General features: G+C 48.7%; 1 protein-coding gene across 2 annotated transcripts in view; it reads left to right on the top strand.

The window, feature by feature from the left end:
• Nucleotides 1–21410, top strand: part of AGAP1 (ArfGAP with GTPase domain, ankyrin repeat and PH domain 1) — a 2358592-nt gene that overhangs the window by 401100 nt on the left and 1936082 nt on the right. The gene's annotated exons all lie outside the window — the stretch shown is intronic.

Here is a 21410-nt window from a genome sequence, read left to right as displayed (position 1 = left end):
CACTTGGGACTGCTATTAAAAAAACAAAAACAAAGCTGTCTGTCCCAATCTCATCCTCAGGGATTTTCAAGTAATCTTGGATTCTCTTTCTCTTGGCTTCAAAATAATCTTAATCCTAACAGGGGAACTCTGGAGTATACCAACTATGTGGGTTTAATTTACCTATCCCTGGAAGCCTCCCACTTAACTGAAGCATTCTTTGGCTGCCTTTAATTTAAAGGTTTGACTGTGTGCAGAGGATCACAGAAGATTTGTGAGACTCTGCAATTCCTAGTGTTTCTCTGTGTTTTTTTTTATCACAGGGATAAGAACAGTGGCTTTATATTGCAGTGGAGTTTTTTTTTCTTTCTTCACTTGAGCAGGGACGTAGCCAGACACCCAACTGTGGGTGGGCCTGGGCCCAAGATGAGTGGGCAGAAGAACTCTGCCTTGTCCCACAAGTGATTTGGTCTCTCCCACTCTCGCCTGCATGCCATATGGTCTCTCAAACATCCCCCCTCCCTCGCATACCCACTTAAATAGCAGATTTTCACTGGCAGCGAGCAGCAACTAATACACACTGCTCATGTTGGCCCCACAGCTTTCCCTCTGATGCAACTTCCTGTTTCCGCATAGGTGGGAATGCATCAGAGGGAAGACTGTGGGGCCGGTGCGAGCAGTATGTATGAGTCGCTGCTTGCTACAGACAAAGATCTGTTATTTACAAGGTATGCAGGAGAGACAGTTGTTGGGAGTTTTCGACTGGTGGGTCTTGGGGATCTCTGCCAGCCACATCATAGGTGTGCTGCTACTGGGTGGGCCTAAGCCCAAACACCCAAGCCCACCCTTGGCTACGCCACTGCACTTGAGAACTTATTGGATACAAAGATCAGCAATATTCAATATCTGCTACAATTATTAAGAACTGGGTTTTGTGTGCCCTTGCGTTTTTTTAGGGCTCACTGACTGATCTTTATTGAGATTGTGCTCTGATGATACACAGAGACTGAAGAAACTGCAATTTCCATATCATCAAGCTGATCAATCCATAGACTGGTGGGTTGTGTCCATCTACCAGCAGGTGGAGATAGAGAGCAAACTTTTGCCTCCCTATATGTGGTCATGTGCTGCCGGAAACTCCTCAGTATGTTCTCTATCTCAGCAGGTGGTGGTCACACACAGCAGCAGCTCTGGCTAGGCCTCCAAGCCTAATCCTTAGGTTTTGTTGAGGCCTGGGGTTGAGGGCTCTTTTGAGCAAGTGCAAACCTGGTGGTGCCAGGTCCCTCCTTTTCTCCCCCCTCCCGCTGGCTCCGTTTAAAAAAAAAAAAAAAAAAAAAAAAAAAAAAAAAATTTTAAACGTCTTTAAAGGCGTTTAATTCGACGTTTCTTTAAACGTTCATTGCAGCTACTCACTGGGACACCAGTTCGTTACAGCTCGGAGCGGCAAGCAGGTAATTTTACCTTTTTATAGCGGGCAGGGGGTTCCCCGATTCTTCTCCTCGTGGCATATGGCGTCGGAGGGCGAGGGCGCAAAGGGTCGCTCCCCGGATCGCTGGAGCGCTTCTAGAGGGGATGCGGGGGTTTTACAACCTGATTCGCCCTTGATGGGTGACAGTTTAGTGACCGATGAATGTCCCGGTCGTTCCTCCGGCGTGGCGGTTTTTTTCCCGCCATAAACGCCCATCCCCCGCTCCTCGCCTCCGCCATCTTGGCCGGCCACGCGGCTCGGACGGCTTCTTCGTGGGCCGCCCTTGAGGTTGGAGACATTAATGCCATGAACGCCCTTAATTTGGGCGACGGCACAAGCGGCTAAAGTTAAGCGCCGTTCTTCCCGCGCGGCTCCTTCGCGGAGTTTCGCGCCGGACGCCATTTTGGATGCGCAGCATGTCTCTCCCCCGCTATTGCGAGCGCCGGTTGAGAGTGCGTCTAGGGCTGTTGCCCAGGCTGCGGAAGTGCACAGTCTGGGGGTTTCTCCCCCGAGTTTGTTTTGCTGCTGCATCAGGCTTTCCTCATGCAAAACGCTGCCCCTGCTCCCTCTTCTGATAAAGAGGTTGAGGTTCCCAGAGGTAAACGCCCTCGGGTTGATTTCCAGGCCTTGGAGGACTTTGTCTCCTCCGATGTAGATGAGGGCAGCGTGTCTGAGGTCTCCCAACGGTCCTTTGCGGATTCCTTGGAGGAGATAGATCCCCGCTCGGATGGAGCGGATGACCCCTCTGCAGCGCGGCTTTTTAGCCCAGAGGATTTGCCCAACCTGTTTTTACAGGCCATGGACACTTTGAAGATTTCCTCTCCGGAGGACGTCTCTCCCTCAGCCCCTGTTGGCTCTGCCATTATGCTGGGGACGAAGCGCCCGCCTAGATCCTTCCACGTGCATGATGCCATGCACACCTTAATTGTGGCTCAATGGGATGTCCCGGAAACGAGCATTAAAGTGGCTAGGGCTATGTCCCGCCTCTATCCTTTGGCTGTGAGTGAACGTGAGGCCTATCTGTGGCCTACCGTGGATTCTTTAATCACTGCGGTGACTAAGAAAACGGCGTTGCCGGTGGAAGGTGGCACGGCCCTAAAGGACGCCCAAGACAGAAGATTGGAGGCGGCCTTAAGGTCGTCCTTTGAGGCAGCTGCTTTAAGTTTGCAGGCCTCAGTTTGCGGCTCCTATGTGGCCAGGGCGTGCCTGACTATGGTGCAGCGGGCTTCCCCCTCGGATCTTTCCTTGAGGGCTGATTGGCCGGCCCTGGAATCGGGCTTAGCCTATTTGGCAGACTTGCTGTATGATGTCTTGAGAGCCTCAGCTAAAGGCATGGCTCAGACAGTCTCTGCGCGGCGGTGGCTTTGGCTGAAACATTGGTCTGCTGACCACGCCTCTAAATCCCGCCTGGCTAGATTGCCTTTTAAAGGCAAGCTGCTCTTTGGGGTCGAGCTGAACAAAATCGTGACCGATCTCGGCACGTCTAAGGGCAAGAAATTACCAGAGGTCAGGGCTCGGGCTAGTACTCGTCCCGGTACCTCCAGAGGACGGTTGCTGGAAGCCCGTCGGTACCGCCCGGGCAAGTCGGGTTCCTCTGCCCCCTCTTCCTTCAAGAGGAATTTCTCCCCCAAGCAGCATTCCTTTCGCAGAGGACCGCCGTCCCGGAGGTGCTCCCTCCGGTCCTCCCCCAGGGTCTCGTACCCAATGACGGGGCCTTGGTCCACGCCCCAGTGCAGATTGGAGGACGGCTGTCCTCGTTTCTGGGCGAGTGGACCACTATAACTTCAGACGCGTGGGTGCTGGAAGTCATCAGAGACGGCTACAAGCTAGAGTTCTGCCAACCCTTAAGAGACGGGTTTGTACTCTCTCCCTGCAAGTCTCCGGTCAAGCTGTGGCAGTGCAGCAGACCTTGGACAACCTGATCCGCCTGGGTGTGGTCGTTCCGGTGCCAAAAAATCAGATTGGCAAGGGACGTTACTCCATTTACTTTGTGGTTCCAAAGAAAGGAGGTTCTGTCCGGCCTATCCTCGACCTCAAAGGGGTCAATCGGGCCTGGAAAGTGAGGCACTTTCGCATGGAGACTCTCCGCTCTGTTATAGCGGCAGTGAAGGCAGGAGAGTTCTTGGCTTCCTTGGACATCAAGGAAGCGTTCCTGCATATTCCCATCTGGCCTCCTCTCCAACGCTTTCTGCGTTTTACAGTCTTGAGACGACACTTCCAGTTCAGAGCCCTCCCTTTCGGGTTGGCTACTGCTCCGCGGACCTTTTCTAAAGTAATGGGGGTCATAGCGGCCTTCCTGCTAAAGGAAGGAGTACAAGTCCATCCTTATCTGGACGACTGGTTGATCCGAGCCCCCTCTTATGCAGAGTGCGGCAAAGCTATGGACCGGGTAGTTGCTCTTGTGAGCTCCCTGGGATGGATCATCAACTGGAAGAAGAGCCAGCTGCGCCCGACTCAGTCCCTGGAGTATCTGGGAGTTCGATTCGACACCCAAGTGGGCAGAGTGTTCCTGCCAGACAATCGGATTGTCAAGCTTCAGGCTCAGGTGGACTAGTTCCTAGTAGCCTCTCCTATTCGGGCTTGGGACTACGTGCAGCTGTTGGGCTCTATGACGGCCACGATGGAAGTAGTGCCCTGGGCCAGGGCTCATATGAGACCACTACAGCTATCTCTGCTGCTGCGCTGGACTCCGATGTCGGAGGATTATGCTGTGCGCCTTCCCGTGGACCCAGCAGTGCGCAAGGCGCTGAGCTGGTGGACGCAGACAGACAAGTTGTCTGCAGGATTGCCTCTGGTGACCCCGGAGTGGATTGTCGTCACGACAGACGCCTCTTTGATGGGCTGGGGAGCCCACTGCTTGGGAAGGACAGCGCAGGGGCTCTAGTCTCCTGCAGAGGCAAGTGGTCTATCAACCTCCTGGAACTCAGAGCCATTCGGTTGGTGTTATTGGAGTTCATCCCGGTACTGGTGTTGTAGCCTGTACGGGTCCTGTCGGACAATGCCACGGCTGTGGCCTATATCAACCGCCAGGGAGGTACCAAGAGCGCCCCTCTAGCCAAGGAGGCTATGAGTCTTTGCCAGTGGGCGGAAGCGAACCTGGAGCAGCTTTCAGCGGCCCACATTGCCGGAGTCATGAATGTCAAGGCGGACTTTCTCAGTCGCCATACCTTGGAGCCCGGAGAGTGGCAACTATCTGCTCAGGCGTTCTTGGACATCACGAAGCGCTGGGGCCAGCCGAGCCTAGATCTGATGGCGTCATCGGCCAATTGCCAAGTGCCGCGCTTTTTCAGCAGAGGACGGGACCCTCGATCCCTGGGAGTAGATGCTCTTCTCCAACAGTGGCCGACACAAGAGCTCCTCTATGTGTTCCCGCCCTGGCCCATGTTGGGCAGGGTGCTAGACTGGGTGGCAAAGCATCCCGGCAGGGTAATCCTGGTGGGTCCGGATTGGCCCAGACGTCCCTGGTATGCGGACTTGATCAGGCTCTCAGTCGACGATCCTCTGCGGCTGTCAGTGGAGCAGGGCCGGTTACATCAGGGTCCCGTGGTGATGGAGGATCCCTCTCCCTTTGGTCTTACGGCCTGGCTATTGAGCGGCAGCGTCTGAGGAAGAAGGGCTTCTCAGACAAGGTCATCGCCACTATGCTGAGAGCGAGGAAACGCTCTACTTCTACTGCTTACGCCAGGGTTTGGCGTATCTTTGCAGCATGGTGTGAAGCAGGCTCACTTTCTCCCTTCACTGCTCCAATTTCTTCAGTGTTGGCGTTCCTGCAAGAAGGTCTGGAGAAAGGCCTGTCGCTCAGTTCCCTTAAAGTCCAGGTAGCGGCTCTGGCTTGCTTCAGGGGCCGCCTGAAGGGTGTTTCCCTGGCTTCGCAGCCAGATGTGGTGCGCTTTCTCAAGGGAGTTAATCACCTGCGCCCTCCTCTGCACTCAGTGGTGCCTGCGTGGAATCTCAACCTGGTGCTAAGAGCATTGCAGAAGCCGCCTTTTGAACCCTTGTCGAGGGCATCTCTGAAAGACCTGACGTTGAAAGCAGTCTTTTTGGTGGCTATCACTTCAGCCAGAAGAGTTTCCGAGCTCCAGGCGCTCTCATGTCGAGAGCCTTTTCTGCAGTTCACTGAGGCAGGAGTGACTATTCGCACAGTGCCTTCCTTCCTGCCCAAGATTGTTTCTCGCTTCCATGTGAATCAGCAGCTCTGTCTCCCTTCCTTTCGTAGGGAGGACTACCCAGAGGAGTACTCTGCTCTTAAATATCTGGATGTGAGACGAGTCATCTTCAGATACTTGGAAGTGACCAATGATTTCCGGAAATCGGATCATCTGTTTGTCCTGTTTGCAGGTCCTCGTAAGGGTCTGCAGGCTGCTAAGCCTACAGTGGCAAGATGGGTCAAGGAAGCCATTGTAGCGGCTTATGTGGCCGCGGGGAAGGTGCCGCCTATCCAGCTGAAGGCTCACTCCACGAGAGCTCAGGCGGCCTCGATGGCAGAGGCCGGATCCGTCTCCTTGGAAGAGATATGCAAGGCGGCAACTTGGGCTTCGGCTCATACATTCTCCAAGCATTACCGTTTGACTGTGGCTGCACGGGCGGAGGCCCGGTTTGGAGCTTCAGTGTTGAGGTCAGGGATTTCAATGTCCCGCCCTGGGTGAGTACTGCTTCAGTACATCCCACCAGTCTATGGATTGATCAGCTTGATGATATGGAAGGTAAAATTATGTATAATCATACCTGATAATTTTCTTTCCATTAATCATAGCTGATCAATCCATAGCTCCTCCCAGATATCTGTTCTGTTTTTATTCTGGTTGCATTTCAGGTTCAAGTTTAGTCTTCAGTTATTTCAGAAAGACTTCGTGTTCAAGTTCTTTCACTTGGATTCTTCAAGAGTTGAGACGAGTTTGTGTTACAGTGAGCTGCTGCATTCCTCTCCCCTCCGTTTTACGGGGCTGGATTGAGACATAAATTCTGCCGGCACTCCCTCCCGCTTCGTGCGGCTGTAGGGCAGCTTTGTACCCCTCCCGCTTCGGCGGTGTTAGGGTCAGTCAGCTCCTCCCGCGGTTGCGGTTGCAGGATAAGCCAGATCCCCCCGCATCGGCGGGTGTGGTGTCCCTCCCCCGCTCCGCGGGGATGAGCTGGACGGATTCCCCTCCCCCACTTGTGTGGGGATGAGCTGGGTTAATTCCCCTCCCCCGTTTCGGCGGTGGTGAGCTGGGCAGAGTGTCCCTTCGTGGGTGTAATTCTCTAAGTGCTGAGTCCTGCGGATGGAGCTTTGATATCGACATACTGAGGAGTTTCCGGCAGCACATGACCACATATAGGGAGGCAAAAGTTTGCTCTCTATCTCCACCTGCTGGTAGATGGACACAACCCACCAGTCTATGGATTGATCAGCTATGATTAATGGAAAGAAAATTATCAGGTATGATTATACATAATTTTACCTTAGGGTTTATGTTCAATGTTCTTTATGGGATTTACATATGTGATCAGGGTATAAGTCTGGTGTGGATGGCAGTGTGAGTGAGTTGCAGGGATACTGTTTGGTAATTCTTTTAATGCACTAGTTTTCACTAATAAAGTTTTTGTAATTTATATAGAACAGGAGTACTGTTTGTTGTTAATGTTCAAAATAATCTGCCAGGTCTACAGCAGACAGAGCTTCAGAGCTTTTAACACCGTCTGTCTCCTATCCTAAATAAACTCTTCACAATTTTTAATAAATTCTATATGTCCTTGCCCTCTTCGCGGCTTCAGTGAAGGGTTCGTAATGTTCGTAAGTGTGTCACATCTCTCTCTGCCCTGCCCTCGCGTCAAAACGTGATCAAGGGCGGGTAATCAGAAGCCAGGACTGAGGGAACGAACTCACATCAACGTTCTGAAGCTGACTCCGTGGACGGCCAGGGCTTTCAATAACGCCGCCGCTTCGACGGAGTTAATCTGGGGGCACAGTACAATTGCTGGGTGGCTGGGGGGGCAGGGGACAGAGGAGAACCTCAGGGTGGCTGGAGGGGGGGCAGGGGACACAGGACAATCGCTGGGTGGCTGGAGGGGGGGCAGGGGAGAGAGCATAATTGCTGGGTGGCTGAAGGGGAGGCAGGGGAGAGAGCATAATTGCTGGGTGGCTGAAGGGGGGGGCAGGGGAGAGAGCATAATGGCTGGGTGGCTGAAGGGGAGGCAGGGGAGAGAGGGGAAATCACTGCATGACTTGAGGGGGGGCAGGGGATACAGGAGAATCGCAGGGTGGCTGGAGGGAGGCAGGGGAGAGAGCACAATCGCTGGGTGGCTGAAGGGGGGACAGAGGAGAATTGCTGCATGGCTCAAGGGGGACCAGGGGAGACAGGAGAATCGCTGGGTGGCTGGAGGGGGGCAGGGGAGAGAGGACAATCACACACACTCTCTCTCTCACAGACACACTCGCACTCACTCTCACTCTGTCACACACACACACTCGCACGTTGCTGCCAACCACACGGAGGGGTGGAGAGGCAGGGGGTCCTGAGACAACGGGGGGGGAGGGGGTCCTCAGACCTGAGAGGGGGGGAGGGGATCCTGAGACCACAGGGGAGGGCATCCTGAGACCAGAGGTGGGGAAGGGGGTCCTGAGACCACAGAGGGAGGAGGAGGCGTATCTGTCACACACACACTCTCACACACACTGTCTTTCTCTCTCTCACTCTCACACACACTGTCTTTCTCTCTCTCACTCTCACACACACTGTCTTTCTCTCTCTCACTCTCACACAGTCTCTCACACTATGTCTCACACTGTATCACATTCACTCTCTATGTGTCACACAGTTACTCACACACTCTCGGTAGCATACACTCTCGGTCTCACAGACAGTCTGTGTATCACACACATACTCTCTCACTTTCTCACACACACTCTCACACACAGTGTATCTGTGTGAAACACACTCTCTCTCACAGTCACTGTGTCTCACATACGCACTCGCACACACTCTCATTCTCACACACACACACTCTCTCTCTCTCACAGTCACATTCACACCCAGACTCACACACACACTGTCACACACACACACTCGCACATTCACTCTCTCTCACACAGTCACTCTCACACACACTCTCTCAAACATACACACTCCGAGAAAAACCTTGCTAGCGCCCGCTTCATTTGTGTCAGAAACGGGCCTTATTTACTAGTTTATTTATAAAACACAAACCAGAACGATGCCCGACACAGGCCATGTTTTGCCCACACAGAGGGCTTCATCAAGGGCTGTATGGTGTATTTAAAACTCTTCACCACCATATATATGCAACACAACTTCTTAAAAAGGCACTGGCAGCAAAAAAAAAAAACACACAGAAAATAACAGCATGCTCTAGAACGAACAGCAATGTTATTGAAAAAAGTTTGCTTTTGTCTTTTGAGTTGACATGTTTGATTTTTGTGTCTGTCTATCTGTGGATATTGATTTTTTATATTATACTAGGAAAAAAAAGGCCCGTTTCTGACACAAATGAAACGGGCGCTAGCAAGGTTCTCCTTGGAGTGTGTATGTTTGAAAGAGTGTGTGTGAGAGTGACTGTGTGAGAGAGAGAGTGAATGTGTGTGTGTGTGACAGAGAGAGTGAGACTGGGTGCGAGTCTGTCTGTGAGAGAGAGTGTGTATGTATGAGAATGAGAGTGTGTGGGTCATCGTTCCAGGGTCACCACCAGCCCTTCCTTCCACCCCTCCCTCTCCATATAAAAAGGTTGCTGTGACTGGAGTCTTCATAAAAAAAAAAGAAATAGTTCTGAAAACGAAGGCGTAAGAGTTTTTGAACCATGTTCTCCTAAACTGAATACTCCCGTCACATGCATATAATAAAGCTCATCCTTATAACGCCTACTTGCTAAACCAGTGTTATGGCCCAAGAGTAGGGGGGGATCACGTGATGGTTTGAGGGAGGAAGTCACGTTTTCTTTCTCTCCAGGGCTCCTCTTCCTTCAAGTAGAAAAAACGAGTACAAAACAAGAGCGAATCTGACCTGAACTCATGATACGTTCGTGTAGCTGCTGATGGACCACTTTGTGCTACGAGAAACTAGAACAATGCCAGGCAGAGTGGTGAAGAAAGAAGCGGAGAAACAGCGCGGGCCTGGCGAATCCAAGATGGCGCCGAGCCCCACACCGTAGTCCCTGCCGAAGTTCCACCACCTCCAACTGCAACAAATATCGAAAGCGGTGAAATCCGCGTTAGACCCTCAGCTGAATAAGCTATCTGAACAGCTGGCAGGTGTCGAGACGCTGTTGGGAGAGACGACACGGAGGACAGGCGAGCTAGAAGTGCGGGTGTCTGACTTGGAGGACTCGGCAGCAGGCAAGGACGCGCTTATAAAAGATCTTCAATTAGCTTTTAAATCGCAAGCGCAATATATAGATGATCTCGAAAACCGCTCTCGGAGGTCAAATCTCCGCCTTATAGGCATTCCAGAATCGGTATCAGACCGCTCTCTGCCCACTCAACTTGAACACTGGCTCAAATTAGAATTCTCGCTTTCAGATAGCGCAGGCCCTTTATGCCTAGAAAGAGCACATAGGCTGGGAAGGAAGCCTAATGCTGGAAACCGGCCCCGAGCAGTCATCATTAAAGTACACAACTTTTTACATAAGGAGGAAATCCTGAGGGGCGTTCGGGCAAAGTGGGACAGTAACGTTTGGTGGATCGAGAGTCAAGATTTTTCAGGACTATTTTGTTGCCCTACAAGAACGCAGTAGGGCTTTTGGCCCAATCTGCAAGCAGCTGGCCGGGAGAAACCAAAGGTTTATGCTGCTATACCCAGCCCACTTAAAAGTTTTGGCAGAGGGCGGATGGAAGACCTACTAAATCCCGGAAGAAGCCCAAGCTTGGCTACAGGGCGAGCCACCAGCACCTCTTGGACAGAGCTGAAAACCCAAGCGCCAGCTAAGTGGAGAAATCTATGATACCAGATGGAGTGAATCTGCCAGGCTTGAGATGACGGAGAGTTCCAGGGTGAATAACCCAGGCAATTTGGCAACGGTGCAACCTTTATGGAATGCGAGAAAGTTTGAGATTGTAAGTTCACATGGTTAAAGACTGTTGTGGTCACATAGACATTATAAGGAAGGGTCAGTAAGAAGGGGGAGGGGAGTCCCCTGCCATTGCTAGATCCTTGTTCTCCTTGCGAAAGGAGAACGCTAGGTTAAATGGGGCTGTTGGGGGGAGAGGGGGGCGGGGGAAGATAGGGAGGAGGGAGGGTGGTTTACTAGGGGACAAGAGAAGGGGATTAAGCCAAGATGTAACTGCTAGCAAAATTGGGGGACTTCAGTGGAGCTGGGCACTGGGGATCCTCTCCTATCATGAATTACAGCTCTATGCGGTAATCATTTGCTTTAATGGGAGGGAGGACCCGGGTTAGGTTTATAACGTGGAATGTAGGTAGCATAACATCACCCATCAAAAGGGCCAAGATTTTGCAGGCACTAAAGAGACACAAGGCTGATGTGGTCTGTCTCCAAGAGACCAGGCTAACTGCAGAGGAACATCAAAAGTTGAAAAGATCCTGGGTGGGGGAAGTGCACGGGGCATCGGCGGAGGGCAGGCGTAGTGGGGTAGCAATCCTAGTTTGGAAAGGACTGGTGGCTAAGACGAAATTAATAGAGGAGGACCCCCATGGGCGATTTGTGATTGTTCACTTATGGTTAAAGCATATTGAGTACCTGGTGGTAGCAGTATATGGCCCAAACCTTTATGATAGATCTTTTTATGACCATATAACTCAAAAATGCCTTCAACATAACTCTTTACCACTTATGGTGTTGGGTGACTTTAATTTAGTGGCTGACCTTGTAATGGACTGCTCCACTCCTAGGCGGGCAATTAGAGGAGGGTCGGGGTCTAGGGCCCTCTCCCAGCTGGCGCAGACTCTAAATGTGATTGATGTGTGGCGCGCCTTGCACCCGGGGGAGCATGACTATACCCATCTCTCGCGGGCTCACGGGATGCTGTCACGCATCGATTACATCCTGGTGGACCGTAGAGTGTTTCCCTGTGTAGGAGCAGTGGAGATAGGACCCGAGGAGATAACAGACCACTCTATGGTTTGGTTGGAACTGGAGGACCAAGACTCTAGAGGGGGAGGGGCGGGATGGCGCTTCCCATCAAATTTAGCTTCAGCCCCTGACTTTAAACGATACCTAATAGTTGGGATGAGTATGAGCGACATAATAAAGAACATAAGGAGCAACCAACTTTATTTTGGCAGGCTGCCAAGGCTGTCCTCAGGGGAGCAGTAATTGTGTATACAGCAAAAATCGCCGAATAACTGGGGCGATCCTTAACCTGGAAGAAAAGGTCAAGAAAGCAAGGCGTAGATACATGGCTGCCCCGTCTAAATACACGCGGGAGCAAATGCACACAATGCAAATATCATTAAACTCGCTGCTCCATGAAAGGGCTTCTAAAGCTCTAGTGTTTATATAACTTGCAGAGATATGGAAATAAGGCGGGAGCAATGCTTGCGAGGGTGGTCAAGTCTTGGGGTGGATCAAGAGCGATCGTAGCGGTAAGGGACTGAGCAAGGACGATCCAAAATGGAAGAGAGGAGGTAGCAGCAATATTTCAGCAGTTTTATAGTGAGATGTACAAGTCACAAGCTCCCCCTTCCCTGAAGGCAGTAGAGAGTTACTTAAGGAAAGCTGGAATGACCGAGATAACGGAGTTGGAGGTAGATGAGCTTAATAAGCCCATAACAGGGAAAGAACTACAAGAAATAATTAAATCCCTGCCCACTCACTCTGCTCCAGGACCAGATGGCTTCACAAGTGAGTTCTATAAAATCCTGAGCCTATCTATTGTAGGGCTGCTACACTCTTATTTTGAGGAGGTGGTAGAACAAGGCCAGTTTCCCCTTTATGCGAATGAAGCATTAATCACCTTACTTCATAAATCTGGGAGACCGGAGGACCAAGCTGGCTCCTATAGACCAATATCTTTAATTAATGTAGATGTTAAAATCCTAGCAAAATTGTTGCAGAATCCAGGGGCTACTACCAAGACTCATATGACCAGAACAAGTGGGGTTTGTCCGCAACCGTCACTCAGGGGTCAACGCTGAGAAAGCATTTGATAAAGTGAGCTGGGACTACATGTTTGCAGTGCTAAGGCATATTGGAATCCAGGGATGGGTGTACGAAGCTATCTGCTCGCTACATTCGAACCCTCAAGCTGCGGTTCTCATTAATGGAACCCGAACGCAGCAATTTTCAATAGCAAGAGGCACAAGACAGGGATGCCCCCTATCCCCTCTTCTCTTTTTCTTTCAATTGAGCCATTGATAAGATGTTTGCAGAAGGGAGGGGGGGGGGGATCGCAGGGGTTGAGGTGGGAGGTGAGAGGGTGAAGACCTTGGTCTTTGCCGATGACCTACTGATAATATCCACCTCCCCAGGATCTTCACTACCGGCCTTGTTGGAAGAGATAGATCTCTTTTGTGCCATATCAGGGTTTAAAGTTAATTTAGAAAAGTCCCAAATCATGAGGCTGCATCACCTAGATGTTGGTGCTAGTCCTGAGGATTACTCATTGCAGCAAGCAGGGGCAGAGATTAAATATCTAGGTGTGCAAATCCCCCGAGACCTGAGTAGGCTATATGAGTCTAATGTGCAGAAACTATTGACTGACACGACAAGGAAACTAAGTCAGTGGCAGGTATTTCCCATCTTCCTTCTTGGGCGTATAGTGCTCTATAACATGATGATTATTCTGTGTTGGTTGTACACATTCCAAACTCTGCCAATATATCTGTCCAATAAAGATGAGAGATGCCAGAATGTGGTGCTGCAAAAGTTCTTGTGGCGGGGGAGGAAACCGAGACTGCCCCTGGAAACGATGTATATCCCAAGGGAATATGGAGGGCTGGGCTTGTTCAGTGTGAGGCATATAACGGTTGCAAGTACAATGAGACACATTAACGACTGGTTCCGACAATCCACGGACTTTTCAGCAACAAATATAGAGCTACGGCTGTTTGAACCATATCATTTTAGCAGTTCACTCCACGGGATCAGAGGGGAGGTTTCGCCAGTACTAAGCATTTCTAATATTTTGCTGCCGGCGCAAAAAGCCTGGAACTGGATATGTAGAACACACAGTTTCTTCCCTAGAGTGACCCCGATGTTGCCGATATGCGGGAATCCCAAATTCCCTCCAGACAGCTATATAAGATCTTTAACAAATGGAAAGACCGAGGCACGGTGTATTTACAACAGATCTTAATCCGAGATGGAAAACTCTACTCATTTACAAAACTGCAGAAACCCAGTCTTCTCGCTTCTGGAGATTATTTTCATTATTGGCAGCTGCTCCACTATGTTAAAACCCTACCGTGGAAGGCTCTAACTGAAGATATGCAAGAGGGAGCTACCCTTGGCTTTCTCTCTAGGCTCCCAACAAAAAGTTCCCCTGAGATACCATTTACAATACATTAAGGACACCATTTCAGAACCGGACTACAAAAGATATGCTGGAGAATGGGAAAGGGACCTTTCAGTGGAAATATCCCCAAGCTTATTTAAAGAGCATGTACTAGCAGCCTATAAAGTATCTCCATTTTCGGATCACTGAGTTACAATATCGATTTGCATTCAGACTCTATATATCCCCGCACCGGGCATTCCACATGGGCGCTACTTCAGATGGTGCATGCCCAAAATGTAAAGGAGAGGGCACAACTTTGGGGCATATGTTTTGGACTTGCCCAGGGGTGACAAGGTTTTGGGCAACTTTGTTACGACAGATTTCTCGGATGTGGTCGACGAGCTGGATCTGCACCTCACTCCTCCTATTTGGCAAGCCCAGCCTCCAACTCCCCAGGCGAAAAGGATATGTGAATTTTGTGAAACGGGCCACGTTAATCGCTAAAAAGACTATCTTGACGGACTGGCTCTCTACAACTGGCCCATATCTCCAGAAATGGAGAATGCAGATGGTACATCTTTTGAAAGCTGAGAGGGGGATGCTAAGGGAGAACGACTCCCAGGTGTATAAAGATTATTGTACCAGATGGGGCCCTTTTTTGGACACTTTACCCTCTAGGACCCGTAGCCACCTGCTAAATATGTGAACAGCCTAGCCTGAATGGGGAGGTTCCCTTCTCCGTAACTGGCAACAAAGGGGGAGAGGGTGGAGGAGGGGGGGGGGGGGGAATTGTAGAAATGTATACATGTACATGCTTGCATTCTTGTATTGTATTTTATTCTAGTTGAACTACAGATACTCCGTAAATGTACCTTGCGAAGTAATGTACTTGTTCAAAGTTGAACTCTGGTTCAATAAAAAAAGATTTAAATATATAGCCTGAGAGTAGTGTAGATTTAAAGGAAAAGAATGTTTTTAGATCTGAAGGATTTTCTGTGGCTCAGTGACATCTTTACTCATTCTAAGGTAATGTCCAGTTCTGTTTGTCAGTAAAGTCACAGAGATAATGGGAAATCTGCCGTCAGTACTGAGGGGAATGGAGAAATACATCTTTCTCTCTCTCTCTCTCTCTCTCTCTTTGCACTCTTCCATTCCTGCCATCGACACCGCTCCTCGCGCTCCACATTATCCTCCCGGAGGTCCTTCGGCAGCGGCGTGAGCCGCAAATGTTCTCTCCCGCCGCTGCTACTGTTGTCTTCATGATCGGAGTGCCCGCCCCGCAGCCATTTAGGCTGCGTCTTTGGAGCTCCGAGTATCACGGTCGTCCCCTCCCTCCCCTCTTCCAAATGCTCCCTGCTGCCTTTCTTTCTTTTCAGCTGGCACCGCGAGCCAGCTCACCACTTCCGGTTTTGCTGTGGTGCTGCTGCCGCTCCTCACGCTCCCATTTTCATCCCGGAGCTCCTTCAGCAGCGGCGGGAGCCACAACTGTTGTCTCCCGCTGCTGTTACTGTTGTCTTCGCGCCTGGACTACCCACCCTTAGTGCTGCGGCCTGGGAGGCTGGTTGGTATCGGCGGTGGTGACGGCCTTGGAAGGGGTGTGACACGTTCAGCGAGTTTTTTTTTTTTTTTAATCCACTGGTTGCTTGTCTCGAGCTTTTTGCTGTTTGTGGGGTTGGATCAGCTGTGTGGTTTTTTTTTCTCACCTGTGTGGTTTTTTTTTCTCACCCGGGATCATGTCATAGTGCGGCGAATGACGTCAGTCTGATCTACGGAACCTAGCAGACCAACTCCGAGGAAGCCACGGTCACAGGCAAGACAGAACGTTGGAGGTGAGAATTATTATATAGGATACCTATATCTAATTTTGTCAGCGTCTTGTTGATTATATCAAGGAGATATTTTGATGTGTCCTCTTCCCCCCCCCCCCCCCCCCAAAAAAAAAAAAAAAAAAGAAAATCCCCAACACACACACGTCCTATTGTTGCACCTTTGGTGATCTATATCTTCTGACTACTCAAGGTTGTGTGCACCTTAAAAATATATGGTTTAGTTATCACTTTGTGCGGTGGTTTAATATTAAATTCAGAAACGAACTGTGTGCTAGTACAAAGGTCCTAGACTTCAAGAGGACTGACTTCATGTCGATGAGTGATCACACTGAGGAAGCCCTATCAAGAACAAACAAACAAAAAAATTTTTGAGCACAGAGAAACTATGAGCAGCAATAAAAGGATGCACAGAGAAGCCAGCTATTGCACTTACAAAGCAGATTAGCGGGAAGGGGGACTTTTTTAATTACTAGTCTTTTTACCACCTCCCCAAATTAGTACTCACCAGCCACCCGCGATTTAGATAAAAGACTAGGAAGGCCACACGTCTGAGAAAAGCAATTCTTTAATTACTTACCAAGGTACAGATACAGATTGGTATTTTCTCATATGGGAAAGCAGCACTGTCTGTGACTGTCTCTTCCAATGTACTGCTCGGTTATAGCTGTTTTTATACCTTTTGTGTTAAGTAATGCTTCACATTACTTCAGCACTTATCTTCCTCAGAGATCATTCTGTTCTCTGTTCTCATCATCTATTTTCCCTTGCTAAACTCACATTCTTCTGTCTATCCATAATTGCACCTCTCCCACTCCAGCTTGCACTTAGGAATGTCTTATCAGATCAGGGGTCTCTGGTTCACATACTTTTCAGCCTTTTTGCCCTGTTTCAAAGTGTCCTTTCGCTCTGTTTGAGTGCCCAGTCGTGCTCATTATTTACAGGACAGAGATATGGAAAGATGGATGCTGAATGGAAAGGGGGTGGAAAATGATGGAGAGAAGGAAAATGCTGAATGGAAGAGGGCACAGTAACAGACCTCAATTTTGAAATATGTTTGTGTTAAAAAAGAATATTTTCAAATAACTGGGCCAATTTTGACACTAACCAAAATGTGTTTGTTCTCAAACATCTTTAATGAGAAATATTTACTACTCCTGCCAGTATTCTGTGTGACTACAGAGTGCAGAATTTGCGCAGAATTCAACATTTCCATGCAGAGTCTACTGGCCTGCGGTAATGGAAGGAACCGCTCCCGCTTGCCTGACTCTCTGCCTGCTCAGCTGACTCTCGGAATGAATATCGGGAAGGAGAGCACATTCCACATCTTAGGGGCCACAAAGTAGAAGGCTGCTTTTCGAGTGGACTCATGGCGAGCATGTCTGATGGCAGGCAGAACAAGATGATTGGATTTAAGAGAATGAAGGGCACAAGTGGGGGTATAAAGAAGGATTAGCAAGGGAAGATAAAGCGGTAATCCCAAGTGAAGAGCTTTATGAGCCAGATAGAATCTTGAAGCAGATCCAAAATTCAACAGAGAACCCAGTAAAGACGAATCAGAAGGGGTGAGACTTGATCAAATTTTTGCTCTGCAAAGAAACCAGGCACAGGAGTTTTGTAAAGTCTGTAATCGACAAACTTGAGAATGAGCGATAACACAGTAATCGACCTGTTAGATAACAGTGGCATGAATAAGAGTATGAATCGATTGGAACTCCAAGAAATTCAGAATTGAATAAAGATGACGCAGTGCAGAAAGACCTCGCTTAAGTACTTGGGAAATCTGATCGACAAAAGAAAGATGGGAAACAGACAGTAGGAATGGGAGCACCAAAAATTGGAGGAATATAGAATGGGGGAGTAGCATTCTAGAAATCCAACATGCTGCTGTTTTTGATGGGTTTTAGAACATGCTTGTTATCTAGCATCCATTGAGAAAGAAGAGAAAGACACTTGAAGAGATGGAAACTAGGGAGTTAGGAAAAATTAGAATAATTGTGTCTGTGTATAATGAAAAAGTGGATGCCAGTCATGGATTATTGTGGCTAAAGGGTCAAGGGAAAATGTTAGCAATGGTGATAGTAGGGAACCCAGGGGACCCCCACATGGAAGGAGGTAAGAGGAAGAACCAGCTTCACGAGTTTTAACAGAAAAAGATCTATCAGAAGGATATGAAGAGAACCAAGCCAGGACAGTACCAGAAATACCCCAAAGATTGCAATTGTGAAAGGAGAAGTGAATAATCAATGAGATTAAAAGCAGTGGATAGACTGAAAAAACAGTAACATGATAGAGCTAGAACATGACAGAGCCAGAATCAAGATGGGAATGTAACACGCTGGTTAATGCTACAACTGATTTGGTGCTGTGGATTGTTCTAAAACCCAACTGTTGTGGATGGAGGATAGACTGGTGTTCAACATGAGAGAGTAATTGTTCAAACACTGTTTTGTTTATGAAATCCTGGAAATATTAAAGGTTAATAATTTTAATTCATATGGATCATCAAGCTGCACTTTGCTAAAATCAATTCTTCCAGTGACTCTGGTAGCGAATCTGACTTATAGGTTTCACTAAAACAGATATCATCAATACGTTTAACCAGACAAACTAATAAAATGCTGCTTATATCTACAATATCTTAAGACTTTGATATAGAAATGATTAGTGACTGGTTAGAATGGGACGAAAATAATGATCCTAATACAGAATTTGTCAGAGGAGGACATTATAAAGGCTGTTCAACCGCAGCATGATATCCAAGAGAACGAGGGTGAGAGATGAAGATGATCCAACTGTGACAATTTCGCCTGCTGAAGCAATTGCTGATCTTGATAAACTTATCAGATTTATGGGGAAACTAGTAAAAAAGGCCCGTTTCTGACACACATGAAATGAGCGCTAGCAAGGTTTTTCTCGGAGTGTGTATGTTTGAGAGAGTGTATGTGAGAATGACTGTGTGTGTGAGAGAGAGTGAATGTGCGAGTGTGTGTGTGTGAGAGAGTGTGTGTGTGTGTGAGAATGAGTGTGTGTGCAAGTGCGTATGTGAGAGACAGTGTGTGAGAGAGAGTGTGTTTCATACAGATAGTGTGTGTGAGACACAGATTCTCTGTGAGACTGAGTGTATGAGACCAAGAGAGTGTGTGTGAGACACAGATTCTCTGTGAGACTGAGTGTATGAGACCAAGAGAGTGTGAGTGACTGTGTGACACATAGAGAGAGAATGTGAGACAGTGTGAGACATAGCGTGTGAGAGAGAGAAAGACATTGACTGTGAGAGAGAGAGAGAGTGTGTGTGTGTGACAGAGATACCTCCCCCCCCTGGTGTCAGGCCCCCCCCCCCCCCCCCCCCCCGGTGTCTAAGCGTTACTGTGCAGGACGCTGAGCTCTGGCTATGCTTCAAGGAACTGATCAATCCTATTTAATAGAATGCACCTCCAACATTCTGAAGCCGAGAAACCTCGTTTGGTTGGTCACTTCGGCTTGTGACGAACCCGGAAGTATGTGATGTCAATTCAGGAGATGGATACAGAGAGCAGGAATGCCTCAGCCATGCAGTCAGCTTCAGAATGTTGGAGGTGCGTTTTATTATATAGGATATGGGGCAGAACCTTTAGAAATTGTGCACCGTAGGGGAATGACAGATTTTGAGAGGGAAAAAAAAAACAAATTGCAAACTTAAAACAGCTAAAGGTTACTGATTAAAAAAAAAAAAAGCAATGGCCTATTTAGTTTAGACCTCAGATTTTTATAATACTCAACTTTACAGTACTTTTGTTTTGCAAATATAGTTTGATGCAGAATTGACTCTTATTTTGTAAATGATTTTTGTGGAAATAATGTATATTGTCTGTACCTAAAGGTTTTCACACTTGGTCTTTGACACTATTTTATTGTTTTGGTTATAAGCGCTCCATATATAAGCAGTTAAATAATATTGCCTCCCAACAACCGCGTACTTATGGTGCTCCACCTGTAATTGTATGTATAAACATGCATATATTGGAGAAAGAAGAGTCCCATATTTCAATATGCTATTGTCCTGTTCATATTTACTTAAATTGGGCCACGCAGGTCTATTCCGTTTCCCACATTCCACAACATAGCAGTGCTATGTGTTTTATATATGTGACTTCCCTCCCTTTGAAAATAGCCATGCCTGAAGGGTGGGATGAGAGCTTTTCAGGGTGGTCACTGAGCTGCTATTGACAGCGTGATAGAGAAATCAGAACGAAGCCCAGGCCTTGGGGGAGGGAGGGAGGGAGGGAGGGGACAGGACATGAAAACTAATGAAAGGGACTGTGTGAAGAAAAGTCTGGTCTTTGGTAGCCCACCTCTGCCGAGATCCAGGGACAGATTAACAGTGGTTGGGGCCCCCGGGCAGTAAAGGTAATTGGACTCTCCCTCCCCCCCCCCCCCCCCCCCCCCGGCCACTGCCTGCTGCCCCACCGCTACACAGCCACCTCCCCTCCCACACACCCTAAGTAAATGGGCCCTTCCCGGTCCTACCTTGAAGGGCCCTGGTGGTCTAGTGGCTTCTTGTGGGGAGGGGGCAGGAAAGAACCCAACTCTTTCCTGTCCGCTATCGCTACTATGCCCAGTGCTGCCGTGTTTTCCAAATGACTGCCGAGACTTACCATGGCAGTTTTGCAAGTCTTGGTAGCCATTTTTAAAACATGCTGGTGCTGCCAGGCAGAATAGCAGCAGTGTGCAAAAGAGTGAGATTCTTTCCTGTCCCCACAGAGGCCATTAGACTGTAATGTGCAGCGGCAGCAGGCAACCAGGCAGAGCCTCTGGGCCCTTGGTGAATGCCTGGTTGCCCAAATGGTCAGTCCGCCCCTGCCAAGACTCATAGCACCGAGGAGGGAGTCCCGAGTACCAAGGCAGGAGAAGTTTGCAAGTGTAGTGTTCGGAAGCCTCTGCACAAGGCAGAAGGTGCCTGCGGAGATGTTCCTGATTTGGGATCAAAGTAGGATAACTGCCTCAGGTGGGAGAAGTGGGAGCAGGCATGCCTCAGTTTTGGTGAGACTTGTATTGCATGAGTGAATGGACCCTGTTCCGGGATGGAAGAAACCATGGAGGAGTGATCAAAGACTAAAGGGGATATAGTGTGGATGGTTACCTCGCACAACTCTCCTGTCATGGAGTGAAAAAAGGAACTGAGTAGTAATTAGAGAAACTACAACAGTTGTGTGTGGAGACAATTATGGACTGAATTTAAATCAAGAGGAGAATTAACAAGTACTGTTTCTGGTTTAGTAAATAGAAGAGATTTGAGGTAGGATTGAACTGAGAACCCTAGATGCCTTGATGATATTGACTATTCTGTTGGCAGTGTGCAGACCATCTGAAGGAAAAAATCACCCTGAATTGTACCGACCAAATTATCAAATTTATGAACTGTTTTTCCAAGTTACTGTTAGTAAAGCAAGTTAGTGTCTTCACCTGGGACTGCTGACTCATTGGTGTGCAAGAGAACGAAAGATTGCCTAGAGTAAGAGTACCCTCAACCTACTGGAGTAAGTCCGGCCCTAGCCTATGCCCAGCTCCTGTGACTGCCAGTGGAGCTGTGTGTGGCAGAGAGATATTTTGGCTTTGTTTTTGTGCCCCTCCCCCAGACCCCAGGTTGAAAGTGGAGTAAAACCCTGGGGTGGAGCTGAGCTAGAGGTGTGTGCACTGCCTGGATGAGTTACCTATACATATTAAAAGCTATACATATATTATGTCTTGTTCAGTAGAACTCACAATGAAT

Source organism: Microcaecilia unicolor, chromosome 7 (assembly GCF_901765095.1).
Source record: "Microcaecilia unicolor chromosome 7, aMicUni1.1, whole genome shotgun sequence".
NCBI lineage: Eukaryota > Metazoa > Chordata > Amphibia > Gymnophiona > Siphonopidae > Microcaecilia > Microcaecilia unicolor.
Note: the sequence above shows the minus strand (reverse complement) of the source record. Positions and strands in the feature narration are given on the sequence as shown.